General features: G+C 41.4%; 1 long non-coding RNA gene across 2 annotated transcripts; it reads right to left on the bottom strand.

The window, feature by feature from the left end:
- Positions 1-6326: 6326 nt before the first annotated feature.
- Positions 6327-9825, bottom strand: LOC107977894. 2 transcript variants are annotated; one of them, XR_003485848.1, is made up of 3 exons: positions 9777-9825; positions 6961-7072; positions 6327-6520 (listed from the first exon to the last, which is right to left on the bottom strand). It is a non-coding gene; the product is annotated as an uncharacterized LOC107977894 (long non-coding RNA). The 2 variants fall into 2 exon arrangements; XR_003485847.1 differs by lacking the exon at positions 9777-9825 and adding an exon at positions 9429-9536.
- Between the last annotated feature and the right edge of the window lie 6216 nt (positions 9826-16041).

The following is a 16041-nucleotide window of genomic DNA, read 5'->3' as shown; positions in this document are numbered from 1 at the left end:
CGGATTAAGTGTGCACAAAAAGTAATTGCCTCTTCACGTGACTAAAGCACAAGAAACTCAGACACAGGGAGTATGCCCCCTAATTTACAGTCCTGTAGGGAACTTTCTCTGTAAGTATTGTCTTAGCACTAAAGAGAATAAAATAAGACAATGCTGAAAAGAGCACAGCACAAAATTCACTGTGTTTTGTTCCTTCTAGGTGAAACTATTTTCTCAATTGAGTGAGCCATGAGCCATGAGCCATGCAATACCTCTACTGGGCTCACATAGCTTACAGCAAGGGCAGCTAGGCAGACCTAGGGGGTCTGATGCTCATCTACACTTACTGCCAGATATGCTTTCTTGGTATCCTGCTTTCAAAAGACTATCTGGATTTCCTTTTGAGATGAAAATTTTCATTTCTCTCTTGTGATATGAACCATTTCAATTGGTCCAGAAAGATCCTAAGAGACTAGTACAAAGGTAAACTATAGCCCAAAGACATCCTTTAAAACAGAGAGAGCTCAGTGCTTAGAAGTGCATACTGCTTTTCCAGGGGACCAGAATTCAGTTCTCATCACCCATGGGCAGTTCACAGTGGCCTATAACCCCAGATCCAGGGGATTTAATGTCCTTTTCTGGCCCCTCAGGATTCTTGCAGACCTAAGTACATACCCACATCTGTAACACATACACATAAATAAAAATAAAACACTTAAAAGATGAATCACTGCTGAAACATTTGGAGTAAGAGTAAGAGACCCATAACAGTAAGTTCTTGGATGAAGTGAACCTCAACACAAAGACAGATTGTCAAGGAATTTTCACCAGAATGTTGTGTTCCAAACGTGACTTTTAAAAGTCTCTGTCCTTCAGAAAAGCATGGCTAAAGCTATTAGCCTCTATTACCTGTTAGAGTATATTCAAGAATTTGGATGGGGGCTGAAGAGATAGCTCAGAGGTTTAAAGTGCTTGTTGCTCTTCTAGAAGATCCTAGTTCAGTTTTCTGAACCAGTATTTGACAGCTTACGACCACAACTACAGTTCTAAGGAATTCAAGACACTTTTCTGGACTCCCCAGAAGCTTGCACTCATGTGCACATACCACATACACACATGTATACACACATATATGAATGCAAATTATTAAAAGTTAAATCTTTAGTATATAAAATATAATTTGAATAGTAAAACTGAGCTTACTTTTTTTTTCTTCTCTGTACATTCTGCCTCAACAAATTTTTCAAGGGTATCCATTTTTGTTAACAACAATAAAAACATGAAAGATATTGATAGCCCATGGTTTTCAATATGCCTCTTTCAGAGGCAGAAAAGATCCACTTCTGTGGTCACATCTCTTTTAGCTTATCCTTGATGTTCTTGTGCTGGGCTCTATTCTACACACTGTCACAAGTCCTTAACAAATTCAACAGAGGGCAAAAACTTAATTTACTGCTAAGAATTTATTCAAGAGCAGGAATCATGAAATATAAAACTGGGCTCAAGAGGTCTCCTAATCTTACCCTATAGGTACCTTGAATTCCTTCAAGAGACCACTAAGAGCCTGACCCATTCATGCCAGAACCATCAGAAGGGCTCACTATTCAAGTATGCTTCACTTTTATTGATCTACCTTGTCATTTGCTTTATGTAGGGATCATAACTCAGCAGTGTGTCATTTCTTTGGACCCATCTAAACTTAATAAGTGTTTCTTTGAGGCAAGGCAAGCTCTCATGTAGCCCAGACTGGTCTCAAATTTCCTAGAGACCATAACCTGACAGCATCTCATTTCTTACCACCCATCCAAATTCTATAATTGTTCTCTTAGACAAGGTCTCATGTAGCCTAGACTGGTCTCAAATACCCTATGTAATGAAGGATGACCTTGAACTTCTAGACCTCTTGTTTCTACCTCCCAATTGCTAGAATTGTAGGTATCTGCCACTAGGCCCTGTTCATGCAATGCTGGAGATTAAACCAAAGGCCCTGACAACAGAGTTACAACCCTTGCTATTGTTTTTGGATTTGAGTAAAAAGTTATTGACAAGTGAAAAAAATTCAGTTATTGGTTATTGATAATTGTAGGCAGAGTTCTAACTTATGGGTGATCTGCCCTAGTTACCCAAAGGTGAGTAAAATGCATGTTTCATATGTAATTAAGTAAAAAGTCTAGAGATTGGGACACAATGGTGGATTTTCACAGTAGGTTTAACAGAATCATCAGGGTCATCACGTGAGGAAGACAGGAAGTAAAAGTATAAGAGGAGTCAGATGTGAGGATGTAGAATATTAGTCACTTTTCTATTTGATGTGACAAAATGCCTCAGAGAATTAACTTAATTATAGGAAAATTATTTTGGCTTAGAGTTTTAGGGAACAAGATCTATGATAGGAGGGAAGTCATGACACTGAGGTCAGTTATGCCTTTACATCGGGAGCTTATAGTGTGATTTATTTACATCTTGGTAGATGAGGAATCAGATCAGATGCAGAAGTCAATGTCATATACAAGGCCTGCCCCAGGTGACCCATTTATGTTAGCTGAGCCACAGTCTCACATGTGGCAAAACTGCTTACAACAGTGACACCTTTTGAATACCAAATAGTCAAACTCATGGTCATGTGTGGGCTGTTGTTATGTTTAAACTGTATTATCACGGCAGAGGTCTGTGAAAAAGATGCTATGTTGTTGGGCTTGGACATGGGAGGAAGTCACCAGAAAGGAATGGGGAAGCCTCTGGAAGCCAGATATCATAAGTAAATGAGTGACCTTCAACATTTTTCAGAAGAAAAATGTAAAAATAATCAAATGATTTTTTAAAAACTTATTTATAATGTCTCCCCTCTTGAAAAACAAGACAATGTATTAATGTTGTTTGAAATCACTGAATTTGTTGTAGTTTATTTTGGAGACAATAGGAAACATAAAGTAGATGATGTGGTAGTATATGGATATTCTTAGCTACTAGGGAGGCTGAAGCAGGAAGATCACTAATTCAAGACTGTAGTATTCAACATCCTTAGCCATCAGGGAAATGCAAATCAAAACAACTCTGAGATAGCATCTTACACCTGTCAGAATGGCTTAAATAAAAAACACCAATGACAGTTTATGCTGGAGAGGTTGTGGAGAAAGGGGAACACTCCTCCCACTGCTGGTGGGAGTGCCAACTGGTAAGCCACTTTGGAAACCTGTATGGTGATTACTCAGGAAAATGGGAATCAGTCCACCACAAGATCTAGCGATTCCACTCTTAGGCATACACCCAAAAGAAGCACATTCCTACAACAAGAACATCTATCTGTTCAACTATGTTCATAGTTGCATTATTTGTAATAGCCAGAACCTGGAAACAACCAAGATGCCCCTCAACTGAAGAATGCTGAGAAAAAAAGTGGTACATTTACACAATGGAGTACTACTCAGCAGAAAAAAAAAGGCAATATTGGAATCTTGAAATTCACAGGCAAATGGATGGAACTAGAAGAAACCATTCTGAGTGAGGTAACCCAGTCAGAAAAAGATAGGCATTGTATGTACTCACACATATGTGGATTTTAGACATAGAGTAAAGGATTGCCAGCCTGCAGCCCAGGCTACCGGAGAGGCTGGTAAACAAGGAGGACCCTAAGATAGACATACATGATCCCCTGGAGAAGGGGAAAGGAACAAGATCTCCTGAACAAATTGGGAGCATGGGGGAGGGAGAGAGAACTAGGAGAATGAGAAGGGAGAAGAGGAGGGGTGGGGAAGACATGATGGGATAGGGAGGTTGAGTTCGGGGAAGAATAGAAGAGGGCAAGATAAGAGATAATATAATAGAGGGAGACATTATAAGTTCAAAGAGAAATCAGGCACTAGGGAAATGTCTGGAGAGCTACAAAGATGACACCAACTAACAATCTATGCAACAGAGGAGAGGCTACCTTAAATGCCCTCTCCTGATAATGAGATTGATGAGTAATTCATATGTCATTGTATAGCCTTCATCCAGCCCCTGGTGGAAGTAGAAGCAGATAACCACAGCTAAACCTTGAACTGAACTGAAATCCAGATGCAGAGAAGCAGGACTGATGAGCAAAGGGGTCTATACCAGGCTGGTGAAACCCAAAGAAACAGCTGACCTGAACAAGGGAGAACTCATGGTCCCCAGACTGATAGCTGGGAAACCAGCATGGGACTGATCCAGACCCCCTGAATGTGGGTGTCAGTGAGGAGACCTTTGAAATCTATGGGGCCTTTTGTAATAGATCAGTACTTATCGCTACCATAGGAATGGACTTTAGGAGCCCATCCCACATGGAGGTTGGCCTAGGCCCTATCCCAAAGAATATGACAGACATTGAAGACCTCCTTTGGAAGGCCTCACCCTCCCTGGGGAGCAGAAACAGTATGGGATAGGTAGGGCATTAGTTGGGGGGCAGGAGAGGAGGGGAGGGAGAGGGACCTGGGATTCACATGTAAAATAATTTTCTTTCTAATAAAAAAAGAATAAAAATAAGACTGTGCAACCAAGAACAGCTTAATACATAGTGCAGTAAGAAAAAAAAAAAGAGAAGGATAACATAATCTTGGTCAGTGACCTTTTCCAGGTGATGCCTAACAAACATGTTTTTAAAGTGTTTGCCTTTTTCTTAACTAAAGGATGAATCTGCTTAATATCTGTAAGACATTTCAAACATTCAAGGATTCAAAGTGAGTCATTCCAGACATGAGAGTATTCTTTCTTCCTCTTTGTAGGTTCTCAGCTTAAGTGTGTAATGTACATAACACACATAAGAAAACAAAAAATGCCTCTTATAATTTTAATTAGTGTTGTTAGGTCATTTGCCATGTGTGAACAGAAACTTAAGAAATGCCTACACGATGGAAGATGGGAATGTAAAAGCAATTCCATCAGAAAAATTGCCATTCTTCATTTCACAATATGTCACTGAATCAACCAAATTTGTCGTACTCGATAATATGTTGTTTCATGAGATCCATAACTCTGAGGAAAGGTCCTGGAAAGGGCGGAGAGCAGAAGTCCAGGGGTGACTGCTGAGTATAGCAGGTCTCATGGGACCATGGACATCTTATGGAGTTGAAGTGGGGTTTTATGTCCACACTTCATTCTAACTGGAAAGATGATGTGGACTGTGGACCAATATGAAAGTCATTCTGATGGCCACAGCCAGGCTTTGTGATCAGATGTGATGGACATAATATAATATCAGAGGAACAGACAACAACGAAAAGAAGTGAGTGTGGAATTTTGTGTGACAGTGTGGGAGGGTGGGCCATTGTGTATGTGAATTTTTTAACTGTCTTTTTATTTAATTTTTTTTCATTTTACATACTAACCATAGTTCCTTCTCCCTCCCATTCTCCTACCCCCACCTTCTCTCTTCCCACTCCCATCCACTCCTCAGAGGAGGTAAGGCCTAAGTGAGATTCTGAGTTGTAGTGATATCTTGCTTGTACAAATAAAGCCTGTCTGAAGGTCAGAGAATGGACCTTGCCACTTGCTAACCATAGAGGTCTGGAAGTCTGTACAGACAGACAGGAAATGAGGTAGTTGGCCAGAAACAGGACATAAGCAGGGAGAAACAAGAACTTGCTCTCTTGTCTGCTGAGACGCTTAGGAGATAAGGTGTGCTGTGGCTTCCTTCTTCTCTCTGATCTCTCAGCATTTTCCTGGTTTTTATTACTTAGACCAATTAAGAACTCTATTGACACTGAGTGTGTGTGTGTGTGTGTGTGTGTGTGTGTGTGTGTTTTCATATGCATTTGAGTGTGTCTGTGAATAAACACACACACACACACACACACACACACACACACACACACACACACACACATATATATATATATATATATATATATATATATATTTTTTTTTTTTTTCCTTAACCTAGAACCCCTGCACTGCATACTTCTGGCTAGATGGCCACAATATTCTGGGTGATTCTCCTATTCTCATCTCTCCACCACTTATCTCTGTAGTACAAAATCAAGGCTCTTTCTCTCAAGTGTGTCTGAAGTGAGTCTGTGGTTTGTGGAAGTCTTTGTTAAAAATTGCATTGGCTAATCAGATCCCTCTCGCTGTGGAGATGATCTTTGAGTACTTGGGAGTCCCTAAGTTATCAAAACAAAGGAGAACTCACAAGAGAGAGAGAAGACTGTGAAGAAAGCGCTCCATCAACTCCCCTTCATTACACACTGAAATAAAAGATCCACTTAAAAATTCAGCATAGAGATGATAGCACCCTTTTCAACAGAAAGGCACTTCTCAGTATCATTATGAGAGAAAGATGATCACTCTGAATGGTCACTTATATCATTTTTAATGTATATAAGTGGCACATCAACACAGGGACATCACAGGAAAATACACCATCATAAGAAAACACAGGCACATTATGCCCACAATGCATTTCATTATATGATTGCTTTTTAACTATTCCATACACAGAGGGAACATCTCTCATCTGAATGTGCAATTCTTCTGTTTTAGAAAAAGATGGCCCACGGATGGCAGCAATACAAAACCAGCAAAGCTAGAAAGAAAGAAGAAAAATATGTATGGTTATCACATTTTGCTTTGCCTGTAAAAATTATGAAAATGTGAACAAAATGTTGTTGTTGTTGTGTAAGTTTATGTGTATGAAGGTGTCAGGTCCCCAGGATTCATTTCAGGCTGTGGTATAAAACAAACCTTTCTGTACTGTATAGATGGTTCATTGGTTAAAAGTACTTGCTGTTTTTCCGGAGGACCTGAGTTTGATTCCTGGGACCCAGTCTGGGTAATCCAGCTCCAGGAGATTTCTTTTGGCATCTGAGAGAACCTGCATAAATTCTCTCTCTCTCTTTCTCTCTCTCCCACTCTCTCTCTCTCTCTCTCTCTCTCTCTCTCTCTCTCTCTCTCTCTCACACACACACACACACACACACACACACACACACACACACTAAAGATTAAAACAGAAACAATCCTCACCTGTTACTATATCCTTGTTCAATCATGTTGAGAGGGTGACTTGAAGTTCAGCCTGAATCACAGGCAACAGTTGGGTAGAGGTCTTGGCTTCAGGATACAAGCAATGCCAAGTCTGTTACCAGAGGGACATTAGGGGATATGGGGCAGGGCTGCACAGACATGGTAATGTTGTTGCCATTAGCTTTAATGAACTACTTGACACAGCCTAGAGGCACTTGAGATGTAACTCTTAATTGACGGGTAGCCTAGATTAGATTATTCTATGTGGAATTATCTTGATTATTAATTGACAGATGAAAGCCTGGGACACTGAGTGGCACATCCCTGGGCAGGTTAAGCATTAGCCTGATTGAACCAGTAAGCAGCATTTCTCTGTGATTTCTGTTGTACTTTTTGGTTGTGAGTGAGTTCGCTGGTTGGAGGTGATGGTTTGTGGAGTGTGGAATGGGAAGCAAACCAGTCTTCAGGTTCCAGCCTAGCCTTTCCCTGTGACAGCTGTGATGCTGAAGTGCAAGCCAAATAAACCCTTTTCCCCTCAAGTTGCTTTAGCCAGGGTATTTGCCACAGCAACTGAACAGAAACTAGGGCAGTTAATAGGGTGGAATTTGGGTAGAATGAGGTAAAAGGCAGGAAGAAATCAGAAGCACATAGATTTCACTGGGACCCTTCCAGAATTTATTCAGTCTGATAAAAATGGACAGCCTTCCTGTCAGTTCAAAACACAAACCTCTTGCTGATTATATCATATTTGCTGTTTATATCACATTGCTGCAGCTAGTCTACACAGAGACCCATCATGTGTGGTGTCTGCTCCCCAGGAGTTGTCAATCGATCATGATGGGCTGATATCTAATTACTGACCTTTCTCTAGGACAAGTTGAAGTGTGCTGTGATTAGAGACTCATGCACACCATGGCACAATGTGAAAAGATGACTTGATTTTGACTTGAACATCTTTATTAAGTACATGTTATCAGCTAGGCCTCAAAGAGTTACATTACAACATGCTCCTAACAATGGTTACAGAATGGCACATGAGAAGCTGGGGGATTATGTAACAATTTTAATTTCAGGTGTACATTTCCCCAATGCCCCCTCCCCCGTGTGTGTGTGTGTGTGTGTGTGTGTGTGTGTGTGTGTGTGTGTGTGTGTGTTGTGCTCACTTGCAGCAGAGGCAAGAGAAGGGTGTTTGTTGTCCTACTCTATGACCCTCTTTCTTATTCCCTTGAGATAGAATCTCTCGCTGAATCTGGAGCTTGGTGTTTTTCAGCTACCCTGGGTGGCCAGCAAGTCCTAGTTATCCACCTATTCACAGCTGTAACAACACCAATGTGTGGACGTATCTAACTTTTCATGTGGCTATTGGCGATCCAAATTTCTGTCCTCATGCTGTATAGCCAGGACTCTTATATGAGCCATCTGCCATTCCCATTTCCTAACTTTTCTTGGAGTCATAGACCTCTCTAAGCAGCGAATGGAATGTACATATAGACTTATGTGTAATTTACAATAATTTTACTGAGATTTATGAGTTACATGGAGTTCATTCATGAATGGCTGGACTTGTGGTCCTGGGCTCAAAACACACAGGACAGTATTTTGCCAGCACAAACTATCAGAAGACAACTAAGTAGAGCTCCTGAAGAGACTGAAGGGGAAATTCAGGTCCTGGCCAAAGGATGCCTTAAGACCATGTCAAAGGTAAATGAAAAGAAAACTAAATATAGATTTAGCAATAGTAGTATCCTGATATTATCATCTAATGACTGGCCCTTGAAGAGAACACTGATGTCAACAGACATTTCAGGCTGTGGGGATTCCAAATAATGATGCTGGATAGTGAAACTGACAGACTCTACAGAGAACTATGGGCGACCATCCTTTGGAGTATTGGGCATGATCCTCAGGGAATGCTTCTTTGCTGAGGAACAATATCTATTCTGATCTTACCTTGTATTGCTCAGTTTTTGCTTCTGTTCTTAGGGTAGTAAAGACCACTAACATGGGAGAGCACTCTGTCAATCCCGACCAACCTTGATTTATCCAGACTGATTGTTCCTGAACTCAGGAGCCCTTGCTGCTTCACCAAATTCATGTTGTTTTTAGAGTGGATGTTTTAGTTTTATTTCTAGCTACTGCAATAGAATATCCCAACACAAGCAACTGTAAAAAAGGAAGGGCTTATGTAGCTCACAATCCCAGTTACAGCCCATCATTGCTGGGAAGTCAGGCAGAAATTTGAAGCGGTTAGTCACATCCTATCTGCAGTCAAAAAGAGAACAATGAATTCATGATTGCAAGCACATGCTCAGCTAGAGTTCTCAGCTAGAGTGCCTAAGGAATGGTACCACCCACTGTGGGTTGTTGTGTATTCCCACATTAATTAAGCTACACCCTAAAGTGGGAAATTACCAATACAGAGTCAGGTAGAGATATAAGGGTATTTAATAGGGAAAAGCCTTACTTACAGAGCGACGTAGCCAGCCGGCGTGGCGTAGCCAGCCGGAGTGGCAGCATTCTGTACACCAAGAAGCAAAGTGAAAGCGAAAGAGCATATGCAGTCACCCTATGTCCCCTGACCATGCCCTCGAAAGCTTGTGAGGGCGTGGTCAGGCACCCCTGTAGCCAGCCCCTAAGTAGGCGTGGCTACAGCTTCCCCTACAATTCCCTTTTTAGTCTAAAAGAGGATTAAAACTTAACAGTTTAAAGTATCCATAATTAACAATCATAAAGGTAAAATATAAGAAGATACAAAATTACCAATACAGAGTCAGGTAGAGATATAAGGGTATTTAATAGGGAAAAGCCTTACTTACAGAGCGACCTAGCCAGCTGGCGTGGCAGCAGACTGTACACCAAGAAGCAAAGTGAAAGCAAAAGAGCATACGTAATCACCCTATGTCCCCTGACCACGCCCTCGAAAGCTTGTGAGGGCGTGGGCAGGCATACCTGTAGCCAGCCCCTAAGTAGGCGTGGCTACAGCTTCCCCTACAACACCCTATTTTATATCCCAGCTGCAGCCTCTCCCCATCCTCTCCTCCTAGTCTCTCCTCCATTTTTCCTCCCTTCTACCCCTGAATCTTCTCCCCTTCCATCTCTTTTAGGAAAGGGCAGGTCTCCCATGAGAATCAATAAAACATGGCATATCAAGTTATAGTAAGACTAAGTCCCTCCCAGTGTATTAAGGCTGGGCAAAGCAGCCAGTTGTGTCAACAATTTTTGTAACTTCTTTATTGAATATATGGGGGTTTCACATCATACATTCCAATTCTGTTTACCTCCTGGTACCCCCATATACCTCCATCCTTTCTGTGCCTCCCCACAAAAGAAAACAAAGCAAACTAAGCAAGCAAGCAAACAAACAAAAGCAAGAACAAAAAACCTAAAATAAACTAAAAACAAATAATTATAAAACCAGAAACAGAAAATTCTCTGCTTTCCCTTCTCTCCTGCCTCTCCATCATATTTTCATTCTTGCTGGTGGCACTGGAGGTTTCGGTGTATCATATAGTATACCTCCATCAGCTTGACTGGCAAATGTTCATTGCAATGAGTCACTGGTCTGGTTCAAGGTCTCTGGTTTAAGGTAAGCCATCCTCAATGTATCCTTATCAGAGCTCCTCTGGACTATCCTGTGGCCACCCAGAGTCCTGGAGATCTTGCAGGTATTGTTCCATAGGGCCAGTCCATTCATGAGCCGCAAGACCCAGATGGGGTAGATGCTGGGGTGGGTAAGCCCAGGGTTCCGTTGTGGGCTTGGGTATTAGTCAGGCAGATCACATCAAGCCACCAGAGCCACCCACCTCTGTTACAGGGGTGGAGTCTGTTTCTCTACATATATGCCCTCAGGGTAGGTTCATTCTTGCCTGTGGTGAGGGATGGGGGCGCTCTCTCCAGAGTGCAGGGGCCAGTTCTCTAGCTATAGTGGGAATTTAGAGGGAAGGCCTGCTTTCCCAGGCCAGTGAAGGGTGGAACTGGCTCAGAAGAGCCCTCTGATTTAATCTCGAATGGTTCCCAAGTCTTCCTGAGTGACACTGGCTATAAGGCATCAACACAGACCCCAGCTGCAGCTGGACCATGGACCCAGACATGGTCCTTGGCAGAAGCTTAGGACCAGACAACACCCTGACTCTGGGGGAAAGGACTATCCGCTCAGTTGGTAATGAGTCTGGCAGCCGTGTGGCCTCCAGACACCACCTTGAGCCTCTATGTGACCACTGATGGCAAGGCAATGCAGGACCTGGAATTCAGCTCAGACCCCATCCCCATAAGGTCCATGAACCCTAACATGGTCCTGGAAAGCAGTTGGGTCAGGATGTCACCACTTCCTCCAGCAGTCCTTAAATATCAACTTGGTCCTTGACCTTGGGTGTCTGCATGATCTTCCATGGTAACAGGAACATCAGATATCAGTACAGACCCTGGCTGCAGTGGGGCCATGGACCCTGACATGGCCCTCAGCAGCAGCCTGGGCCCAGATGACACCCTGGCCCCTGAAGGTAACACAGGTCACCCTTATCTGTATGACCTCTGCTGTGGCATGGTCCTCTGAGTTCACCTGTGTATCAACATGTCTTAACAATACCTCACTGATACTCTCTTACCTGGTGTGTGAAGATTATAATTAAAACTAACCATTACTGGATAACCCTGTGATTACTTTATTTATCCATTCAGTTTAATCTGTACTCAAGCTCTGGGCTATTCACCTGCTCTCTGACTTTCTTCTGGATGTTACTGTTCTGTAATCCTTTCCTCCCCCTTTTGTTTTTAGTTTTAGCCAGATCTCTGATAACTCCCCATATCATTAACCTTTTCCTTTTTTTCTCCCCCAAACCTCTACTTCTAGCCCTTCTTTGGCACTAAGGTCAGGGTCACCAACCTTATTTATCTGGGCCAGTCCCATTACAATGAGACATTCTTTATCTATGCATGCATTTGTTGTTGGGCACCTAGGTTGGTCCTATAATTTAGCTATTCTGAGCAGTACTAAAATAAACACGAATGTGAAAATATCTCTGTGATGTGTTGACATGGAATCCTTTGGGTATATCTTATTTACTTTTGCAGAAGCCACAAGGGTACAAGTTGAAATAAACATGAATGTGCAAACATCTCTGTGCTTTGTTGACATGGAGTCCGTTAGGTAAATATTAGTTTCTTTTCCAGAAGCCACAAGGGTATAAGCTGCATGTTAGAATAATAGATAATAGAATGCCTGGTAGATTATAGTAACTTCAGAGATTAAGAAAATACTAGATATTTGACTATTACCTGAAAGTTCCTATGTGATCAGGTTCTGGCTTTTTCTCTGACCTCACCTTGGACACCAGTCTACCCTCACCACCATGGTCTCTCTGCTTTCCATTGGAAATTCAGTCACTCTCCAGCCTCAGGACCTGGCCTTGTTGGCACATTTGCATGGAGTGAGCCCTTCTTGGCCTTCAGTGATTACCTCCTTCCCTAACTAGTGCGTTGACAGCCCCACCATGCTATCAGCATAGTCAGTGTTTGGTTGCATCCTTCATGTGATGTTCACTTTCTGAATCCAAATTACTTTTTGCTCATATGTGGCACTGCCATAATCAGCCCCATATTAACATGCAAATGCTATCCACACTGAATCCTTGCTTGGGTTATTTGTCTCCAGTGTCCAGAAGAGTACTTGGCACATGATATGCTGTGATGGTTACTTAAAAACTATTTATTTTAATTTTACTTATCTATCTCTGTGTGTATATGCCACATAGGTGCCCAAACTGGCGAGAAGAAGGCTTCAGATTCCTTGGGACTTGGGTTACAGGCAGTTGTAATTTCAGCTGCCTGGTGTGGATGTTGGGAGCTAAACTCGGGTTATCTGGAAGAGTAGCAAGTGCTCTTACCTGCTGAGCCATCTTTCCAGCACTGTGTGAGGGTTAGTCAAAATTACTTGGATCTGAAATCAGCCAAGAGACAGGTTTCTAGGAATTTCCAGGTAGAGGAGAAGACCTTTCCCAGAATGAACAATCAGTACTGGCAGCCCAGATCTGAATCAGTCTAGGAAAAAAGCCATGCGTACCGATTGTCTTCTCTTTCTGCTCAGGAGTGCATCTATTCCCTTGCTACTCTTAGTGCTGCTGTTCTCCCTGTTGCCATCCTTTGACAGCAGAACCCAGATTCTTGCCTTTTCAACTTTGACTACAGCAACTGTCCTCAAATCTTCTAGGCCTTCAGTGCTAGTTGGAAAACTGAGAGAGTCAGCTTCATAGATGGGGCATATAGTGTGTTCTCAGCTTCTCCAGAACAGGTGTCTGTTGCTAGATGCCTCAGCCCTATTGTGTAAGCCAATCTAATAAATCCCCAGTTGTAAAACATATACATTCTATTGGGTCTGTTTTTCTAGAGAAGCTTGACTAATACATATCCCTTTAAATTACTGAATGAATATAAATACATACATGAAAATTTGTTGGGAAGGGAATAGATAATTCCTTTGATCTGTTGTCAGCCCAACTTCCTGTAATGGTGACTTAATAGGGTATCCTACACACAAATATGAACTATTGTTCTGTTTGCTGTTCAACTTCTCCCCTTTTCCTGAATGTTCTGAAAACATTTATTGCATTTTCCCACTTATTTTGCAGAGAATGTGAATAGTTTTTGAATCACTATGTGAAAACACCTTCATAAAACCTCAGATTAGAACCATTTAGCTGTGCTTTCTTCAGAGGACAGAAAGGCGATTATCTTGGCAACTCTGTTCCTTGAGATGACATAAAGTTTGGGAAATGTCAGTTTCTGGTTAGTTATTAATGGGTTTACATTTTTTTTTTGTATAGTTGTAGGATGTTGTCACAAAAGGTCTTCTAGGGTTATCTAATGCAGGTTATCTAATTCTTCTAGGGTTATCTAATTCATTTATCAGATGAACGAATTACAGTTAGAAAGGTCAGGGATGGTCAATGACCAGATATCTGTTAGAGGTAGGGGAAGATCAAGAACACTGGCCTCCTGACTCTGAGTTCAAGGCTGTTTTTCTAATGACATATGCCATTAAATAAGGAAATGGTGTTATTATCTTTTTATTTGTCTAAGGGAAGGAAGTGTCTATGACAGCTACAGACACTTCAGAGATTCAGAATCACAACAAATGAAAAGATGAGCTCTAATGCACTCCAACAAATACTCAAACCTTGGTGGAATATGCCTACTCAATACACATCCATTTATACAGTACCTATGATTTCCACATGTGCAGATAGCTCTGTTTATTTCTAGGACTTAGCAACCAGGGGATAATACAGAGTCTAACATAGGTAATTTGCAATATATTTACTTTCATGAGCAGGTGGAGAACAGAACCCCAATCAACATATAAAAACTCAGTGCTGTTGTAATGAAAAAAGCCTACTCTGTGAGTGCTCTGCTTCAGACACAATTTGATTTTTTTAAAAAACATTTTTTCCTAAACCAAAAATTGCTAGATATGAGACAATTTTATGGGTGGGAAGCCGGGCTTTATTTTAATTTCTATGACTTTATCTTACATGCATTATTTATGATTAACAGCAGAGATGCAAGCAAAAATGATCCAGACCAATCAGAATCTAATTTTTCTAAAATTCAGAAATGGCAAAATAATTTACGTTCCATTTGCTGGCAGTGCAAGGCTGATGCACTTCAGTGAAAATATTGTGTGGCTGCAAGTTTCTGTTATCAAAGATTACACCAGCAAGATGGGTAAAGAGACAGTGAGGGACCATAAGAAGGAGAGCATGCGAGGGGATAATGTGACAGTTTCTAGAAGGCATTGTTTATTGATTTATTCCTGCCTTTGCATTTGCTTGTTGGTGACTCCAGCCTTCTGAATATGTTACAGGTTGTGAAAAGATGTATGGTTGACTTAAGGAGAAAACTCATTTGAGTTTGTGGAAATGAAAATTTAAAGTCGTATGTGTACGACTCACATGTATGTCTGTGTGAGAACTTAGGCACACATGTGTGCACATGCACTTAAAGGTCAGAGGGTGAAGTCAGGTGTCTTCGTGAATTACTTTTCCATCTTCTTTTGTTGAGACAGGGTCTCTCTCTGAACATGGAAATGACTGATGTAGTTAGACTAGCTGGCCAGTGAGCCTCCCATCTCCACCTTCCCAACCTGAGATTATAAGTGAACACCATTGTGCCTGATTTTATGTGGGTGCTGACAATCACAACTCCAGTACTCAGACTTTTCTGGAAGCACATTACCAAAAGGTCCCTCTCCCCATCACCCAACTTGATATTTTAGGTTCTGGTTCTACTTTCTTCATCATCTAAACAGTGTCTGTTAATCATCTAATCAGACATAGAACATTCTATTTTATTTACTGTCCTCAATCATCATTCATTCTTCCTCTCCTCCACATTTTCCTTTGATCTCTTTTGCATTTAGTAAAGGAATTCTTACAAAGTGATTTCCAGTCCTGTCAGATTAAAATGTGAAAATAAAACTCTGACCTATAATTTATTCATTAACCAGCCCCATGAACTCAGACAAAAAGGAAGGCAGATAGACAGCCTTAAAATCCTAATGGTTTGTTCATTTTTTAAAATAATGGATCAAATGCTATGATTTATATCAGGGATAGAATTGTTTTCTTTAAAGGGCAAGATCATAACCACTTTAGAATTTGGGCACCAAAAATTCTTTTGCCTCTACTCTTCTTTCTTTTGTTCTTTCTTTCCCTCCCTCCCTCCCTCCTCCTCCCTCCCCTCCCTCCCTCCCTCCCTCCCTTCCTTCCTTCCTTCCTATCTTCCTTCTTTCTTTCCTTCCTTTCCTTCTTTGTCTTTCTCTCTTTCTGTCTTTCCATTTTAGCTTAATTTTAATTGTATGTGTATGTATGTGTGGCTGTGTAGATGTGTGTCCTGGAGTGTAGGTGACCATAGAGGCCAGAAGAGGATGGTAGATTCCCTAGAGTTGGAATTAAGTACAGTTGTAACTTGATGTGTGTGCTGGGAATGAAACCCAAATCTAGTTGGGAAAAGGAAGGGGATCAACAGAAGTGAGAATAGAACAACAACAACAAAAAAAAGGTGACAGGGGATTAATATGCTCCAAAA

This window comes from Cricetulus griseus, chromosome 5 (assembly GCF_003668045.3).
Source record: "Cricetulus griseus strain 17A/GY chromosome 5, alternate assembly CriGri-PICRH-1.0, whole genome shotgun sequence".
Classification (NCBI taxonomy): domain Eukaryota; kingdom Metazoa; phylum Chordata; class Mammalia; order Rodentia; family Cricetidae; genus Cricetulus; species Cricetulus griseus.
Note: the sequence above shows the minus strand (reverse complement) of the source record. Positions and strands in the feature narration are given on the sequence as shown.